Raw genomic sequence first — 7,175 nt, 5'->3', positions numbered from 1 at the left:
CAAGCAACTAATTGAGGGGTAAAAAAAGAAAAACGCAGAAAATGAGGCATAAAAATACGCATCAATGGACAATCATGGTGATCAAAATACCAAAACAAGTGAAGTACAAACCATAAGAGGGAACATATGCTGGAATAACAGACCCAACTACAAGGATGACACAAAAAAAGAGTGAATATGCATAAACCAAGAAAAGGCATTCCCTCCATACCTCCTTATCCGGTGCACATCCTTTTACACTGCAATTTCTTAGTCTGAAATGACCTTCACTGGCAAGTAGAAGCCATTCCCACTCATTTCCCGGAATTGTATGACAATCCCATATGTAGGTAGAAATGAGGTGACTGAAGAACAAATTATCGGTTTCTTTCTCTAAAAAAAAATGAACAAATTATGGGTTGTGAAGTACAAACCATCAGAGAAAAAGGTAAAAAGATGGTGGAGACACAATTCTTGTTTGGTCTTCTTGGTTCTTATACAAACAGACGTAAGCAGGGAAGGGAGACGAGATCAGCTGAATCCGTCGTCTCTCCTGTCTGTGAATACCACTCATAGAATAAAAATAAAAACTGCAAGTCCGCTTTCCATTAAAGGGCATTTGGTCTAGTGGTATGATTCTCGCTTAGGGTGCGAGAGGTCCCGAGTTCAATTCTCGGAATGCCCCTCTTCTTTTAAGTTTTTCTTTCTTTTTTCCCAGTTTGTGTTATATTCTTTAATGATAAATATCAACGCATGAAAACTAAATGATATTTACTTGTTTATTTTTATTATTTACCGTTTGAGGTGCATGACAAGTTTGGTTTGGAGTCTGTATCACAATTATTTAAGTTTTAATCTTAAATTCAACCAATGTTGTCATAACCATTTTTTAGCACGCAGGGGGGGGGTAGCTCTCTGATCTTGTGGGCAGTTTCTTCGTGTAAATATTAAAAAAGATAGAATCAATTTTTCTAAAAAAAAAGTTTGAATAGGTTTGGATTGAATTGAATCATTTTGAGTTGGTCTATTAAAAGAACACAAAAATTTTAAAAATAAAAAAACATACAAATTCAAAACATTATATATGTAAGCTAATTCAGCCCCTACATCCAATAAAAAAAGGTCATTTCGATTTGAATGGGCCGATTTGATTGGAGATAACATTGAATTCAACATGCCTTGAATAGTGCAAAAGTCTAGACAACATGTCAAGTTTGTTTCCCAAGTCCAAGCACATTAATTAAACACCCGTTTTTCTTCTCCTAACAATTGTATTCATTATAATGTCAATTATATCTAAATGCTTAAATGTAAATTTAATGCATTTGTTTTTGGTATTTTAACACTTGAAACCACTCTAGAGGTGGGCCATGTAAGGTAGGGTGATCGTCGCACCAGGGGTTTTCTCTAGCTTTGGCAAGGGTTCCTCATCACAAAACACACATACTTTTTTTTTTTGAGAGAGAAAACTGGGGTTAGGCAGACCCCTACCAGTTATACAATCATACCATTTGGGTTCGAACTTGCAACGTCGCAACACAAGGTGACGTGAACTAACTGCTCCTGCCAAACAAGCGGAGCCCCCCTTGGTCACACACACACTTGAAACCACTCTAATTTCAAGAAGGGTTGATAAAAATGAACTGAACAAAATGAGCTTAGATTGCTTGAATCTCCATTTGGGATGAACCCCAAGTCGAGCAGGTGGTGAGCCAAGCCAAGCCTGTGCTGATGACAAACCGAGTTGGTTTGTCTAAAATATATCATGGTCAGTCTTCTTTCTTTTTTTGAATTTTCTATTAGGCAAGCCAAAGGGCAACCACTAGTGAAATGTAGGACCCCCGAAATATGATAGTGAAACTTTCATGAATCCATCATGTGTTGTCAAAATTTGGTTTTGATAAAATGTGGTGTTGAGGATGGCGTTGCCAAGAACATTCTCTTGTGAGAAATGTGGTGTTGGGACTGCCAACTCCCAATGCAGTATTTTGGCAATACCACTGCCCCCAAACAGCAGAAAGCGTGAGAGCACTGGCAGAAACCACAACACACGTTTGATTCAAGGTTTCCAAACACAGCCTAATATCATTCAATCTTTGTGTTCAATTGCCGTGAGAAGGACTTGACACATTTACTATCAGTTGTTATTTTTCATATCTAGAGTGAATGACAGTCAATTTTTAGAAAAAAAACCCTTCAAAACTAATCTGAAACCGTATCAATAGAAGAACAAAAAGTGTATACATGAGGTTGATTGATGGCTCAATAGTTAAGTTGATCTTATCAAGGTTGAGGAGATATTTTATTTTGCATAAATAAAAAACTCTATATATAATTATTCCTATATGTTTCCATATACACTTTCATAAGGTGTGAAATCACTGAAGTAATAAGATAAAAAAAAATTCAAGATGGCCATTTAGATGTGATAAGGCTTATTTATGAAGACAATGACGATTGATATGCCTAGATGCATGATATTATTTCTTTTGACAAAATTTTTTCTTTAAATTGAGCTAAAAACAAGGTCCATTCATAATAGCACATGATTATAAAAAATAGAGTCCCTCTCCCTCCCAATACTTTTGTGTTTGTGCGACCCAAGGAGTTTGGCATAGTGGGATGGGGCCTAGACTGTTTGACCAGCAGTCTAGGTTCAAATCTCATGGGCATCACCCCTCTGCATAAAAGCTTGGCAACTCCCTGGGGTCGAAGGGTAAGCCCTTGGAGTTTTATGCCGACATAGACAGTAGTATGGCAGGCTGAGCCAGCACGGCTAGGTCTCTGCGCCTGGGGTGGTTTCTTTGAGTAAAAAACAAATAAAAATTTTTGTGTTTGTGTGTGTACGTTTTCTTTCATCTATGTTGCTATGCAAGATACCGAGCTTCCATTAATGAATGAGTTCACTCATTTTGGATTTTTAAAAATGACAGAGCATGTGCACATATAATTTTTTCTAAAAGATGTTATAGTTGATACATTATAGGGTCAGATAGCACATAAAATGGTTGGGACGTTTCAAGAATTGAACTCGTGACCTCGTGTACACAAAGCAAAAGTCATGTCACTAGACCAAACGTGTGTTTATAAAGTTGTTGTTTTCATTTTGTATTGAAGTCTCTTTTAGAGAGTTTGTTTTTATGATTAGGAGCCCTTGCCAAAGGGAAGCAGATCAGGTCATGCTGAACATGAGCGTTTTTTCTCATGCTGACATCGTGGCCATCCGATTTGCATTTTAAAAAGCTCAAAAGTCAACAAAACCACGTGGCATTCATCCAAAATGCAAACAGACGGCGACGATTTTCGGCATGAGCAAAAATGCTCATGTTCAGCATGACCTGATCTGCTTCCTTGCCAAAGCGAGGAAAACCCCAGGTGGGGCCCCACAACTACCCTGTCTTACATGACCCACCACTAAAAGCTATGGACAAACCCGTAGGCCGGCGGGATTTGATCCGGCGCCTTCATCTCATCACCCTTACAACCATCCCTTGACCACACTGTATTTCATTTTTAAATTTATCCATTTTAGCAGTTCCATTTATTTATTTATAATTCATGTGATGATCTATTTTAAGGCTTATCATATTTAAACAAAAAATTGTACTACTATATGACTGGTTTGCTCGGCACCATAAACCTATCTTAATATTCTTGACTGAATTAAAGTTAATAATGTTAGCTTTTTCACTCATAAAAAATCTCCTTAAACTAATATTCAGGTAGAAAGTGATGACTGAAACAAGTTAACATGGCTAACCACAAATTAATTATCATTAGTAAAATTGAGTAAAAGAAACCCAGCAGGTTAACTTATTTTGACTATAATCCACAAGGAGTCATCAAATTCACACACTTTCTATCTATTGCAATCCCAAATTCGTTTGTTTGTCAAAAACTCCAATCATCAACTCCTGATCTCAAGAAGAAAAGCTTGGAAGAAGGTGCTTGGCGCATCTCGTTCAACTGAGCATAAGTGAATTCCACAATTGAGAGTAAACTATCTGGATTCAACATATCTGTGGTTGAGTCAATGACATGCTCCACTATCCTAACAGGAAGCATCAGGACATCATACTAATTACACAAGATAAATGATAGGATCTACAAGTTGTTGTGTTTTAGATTATTTTGTTCAACTAAAGTAAGAGCTTTTATCTTCTGCACTTTTAGGGCACGTTTGGAAGAGAAAAAAACTCTCGTAGGAAAAGAAAGTTTTGCCTATGAGAGTTTTTTATATGAGAAGTTTTCAATTTTTTTTTTTGCTTGTTTGTATAGCATGAGAAATACAGCGGAAAAATGTGAAAAAATGAAAGAGAGGAGGAGGAGAGTAGTGGTGATGGTGGTGGGTGGTGATGAAATGGGTAGTGGTGGTAATGGTGGGAGATGGGTGGTGGGGAGTGTAATTTTCTCTTGGTAGGAAACATTCCTTCACCCCTCCTCATGGAGGAATGTTTACTATAAAAAAGTGTAACTTCTAAAAAAAGCTCCCTCAACGAAAAAGTCTTAGTTTGAAAGGGTCAGAAAATCTGTATAGATTTTCTTTTTTGCATCACTTTTCCTTCATCTTTCTTGCTTCTAAAAAAATCCATTTGGAAGGTTGGCTTAAAGGATTCCTTGTATCATGGAAAATCTCTCTCTCTCTCTCTCTTTCTCTTGCACACGCACATGCACTCACACAAAGACACCAAAAGATCTAAATTTCTAAAACATTGGAGTTCTTATTTAGGATATTAAACAAACAAAGAGCATGTGCATGCTTATAGATGCTTAAAAAGTTGACCTATTTAGGAAATAAAAAAAATTAGAGAGTATGTTCAATGTTTTAAATGTTTAAAAAGGTTCACGACATGTGGATTTCATAAATAATAAATTTCTAAAACATTTGAGTTCTTACTTAGGATATTAAACAAACAAAGAGCATGTGCATGCTCATAAATTCTTAAAAAGTTGACCTATCTAGGAAATAAAAAAATAGAGAGTATGTGCAATGTTTAAAAAGGTTCACGACATGTGGATTTCATAAATAATTTTTTCATAAAAAAGCTTGGGGGCATTCCGAGAATCGAACTCGGGACCTCTCGCACCCAAAGCGAGAATCATACCACTAGACCAAATGCCCTGAATGAACATAATGTTCTTGTATAAAATATTTGGATATTTTACACAAAGAACCTTGAGAGAAAAATATGCAAGGCAATTTGTATCGTGCATAAAATGAGTTTTCCTTAAGAATTTATCTTTCAACTATGATTGTCAACAATGCAATATATCTATTTATTATAAAAAGAATCAACTTCTCTAGTTCACGATGAATGTTACTACAACTTTATGGGATCTACTACATGGCCTATTACATATAAATTTAAAATTACACCATTAAGAAGGCTAAATCTAACTGTAGAAGGCATGATTCTCGACACCTCAAAGTTACACCACTACAAATTTCTGAAATTCTATACATATATATATACTCACGAATTTATCTAGAATCGTAATTTTTTTCTCCTCCACCATGGGCAGTAAAAAAGGAAAAGGGTCATAAGTAATTCATACAGGAGGATTGATGGTAAACAATAATGGTTATTTATCTTATATTGGACCATTGGATTGAATATAGTTTCCCATTCTTCCTTACCAATGAATGGTGATGTATATGCATGTGGGATGTGGGATGGGATGCGTGTCACTTTTGGGTGTGGGTTGTGATTGATACATGGATGGCGTTGTGTTGATTTACATATGTATGGTATGTATGTATGGCACTGTATTGATGTACACATATATGGTGATGTATGCATGTGGGATGGGATGCATGATCCGTTTATGTGTGGGTGGTGATGGATACATGGATGGGGGTGTGGTGATCTATATATTTATGGTGATGTATGCGTGTCGGATGCAATGTGTACATGGGTGTTTACCACATAACATTGATGAAACAAAAAAGCGCAACAATGGGTGTTGCGATGGTATGTCGTGTATGGATGAGCATAATCGTAAGTAGGTTAGCAAGGCTCTATCACCTCTACCGCAAACTGATTACCGACTAATTTGAGACACAATGTTGCCACGTTGTATACAAGTATAGTTGTGGATCTTAACGATGAGCTTCATAGATACTTAAGCTTATGTCACCAATCCTAAGCTGTAGAAGCAAGTTTGCAAGAAAGCTTACAAGTAAGCTGCACAATGCAACATCAACTAGAGGAAATTTAGGCTATTGAAGAACACACGTTAGAAAACTCAAGTAAAGCGATTGCAATGTTGCAAGAAACAATCAATCGGTTAGAAGTCCTTTCGAAAACAGATCTAGGTATCAATGAAACAGTTTGTATATGGGAGTGCAAGCAAAAACTACACAACTCGGTACTTGTAGAACTATCCGCTGCTTATTGGAATTTGAGACTAGATCTTGCATATGAATATAATCACTTGAAAGAGGTTCAATACATAAAAGATGGGATATAATGCAATAAAAAACAATATTCTGAAGCACCTAAAAAATCCCGTTGTAAGCTTCAAGCATTTTGTTCAATTTGTGTACCATAATTCATTGTTTGGTAATACAGTTTGTCTAATGTACCGCTTGAAACTCGAGGGCAATGTATGTGAGTATGTGGTTTTTGTTGGACATATGGATCGGGTTCAACTCATTGGGTGACCCGATTTGACATTAAAAGAAGGAAGGTTACGTGAGAGGGTACTTAATGCCATTAGAGAGGAGGTTATGTGAATGTGGACTGTATTCCCTCTCCCTCCTTCACTATATATTGGGTTGGCTGACTGTAATGGATGATGAGTGACATTGCATAGCCTTAGCCTAGCCCACATTAAGCTTCAATTGGGTTCAGGGTTCTGCTCATCGTTGATCTTAGACTTGGGCTCATCGTGGGCGTCGACCGACTGAGGAGAACACTGAATACCCTGCACGTGCACTCTATGATGACTACAGGTATGCGTTCTGTATTTATTTTATAGAAATCACCAACAATGAGTTATGGGCCCACCACATTTCTGTGGCCCTTAGAATTGACGAACCTCCTGCTCTTACAGAGCAGAGTACAATCGATTAGAAGGCTGCCTATGAGAAGTGCGAGCACTCAAACAGACTTAGCATGTTGCTTTTGCAATCTCGGGTGGCTAAGAACATTCGAGCTGTCATTCCTCACTGCAGGACAGTGAAAGAATTTCTG

At 37.1% G+C, this 7,175-nt stretch overlaps 2 non-coding genes across 2 annotated transcripts; one reads left to right on the top strand and one right to left on the bottom strand.

Annotated features, from left to right (window-relative positions):
* Positions 1-592: 592 nt before the first annotated feature.
* TRNAP-AGG (transfer RNA proline (anticodon AGG)) lies at positions 593-664 on the top strand. Its single transcript has one exon. It is a non-coding gene; the product is annotated as a tRNA-Pro (tRNA).
* A 4,365-nt stretch (positions 665-5,029) lies between these two features.
* On the bottom strand, positions 5,030-5,101 carry TRNAP-UGG (transfer RNA proline (anticodon UGG)). The gene has a single exon. It is a non-coding gene; the product is annotated as a tRNA-Pro (tRNA).
* Positions 5,102-7,175: the final 2,074 nt, after the last annotated feature.

The sequence above is a fragment of the Nuphar pumila genome, chromosome 5 (assembly GCF_984573655.1).
Source record: "Nuphar pumila chromosome 5, dmNupPumi1.hap1.1, whole genome shotgun sequence".
NCBI classification, from domain to species: domain Eukaryota; kingdom Viridiplantae; phylum Streptophyta; class Magnoliopsida; order Nymphaeales; family Nymphaeaceae; genus Nuphar; species Nuphar pumila.
This window is presented reverse-complemented; position numbering and strand designations above follow the sequence as displayed.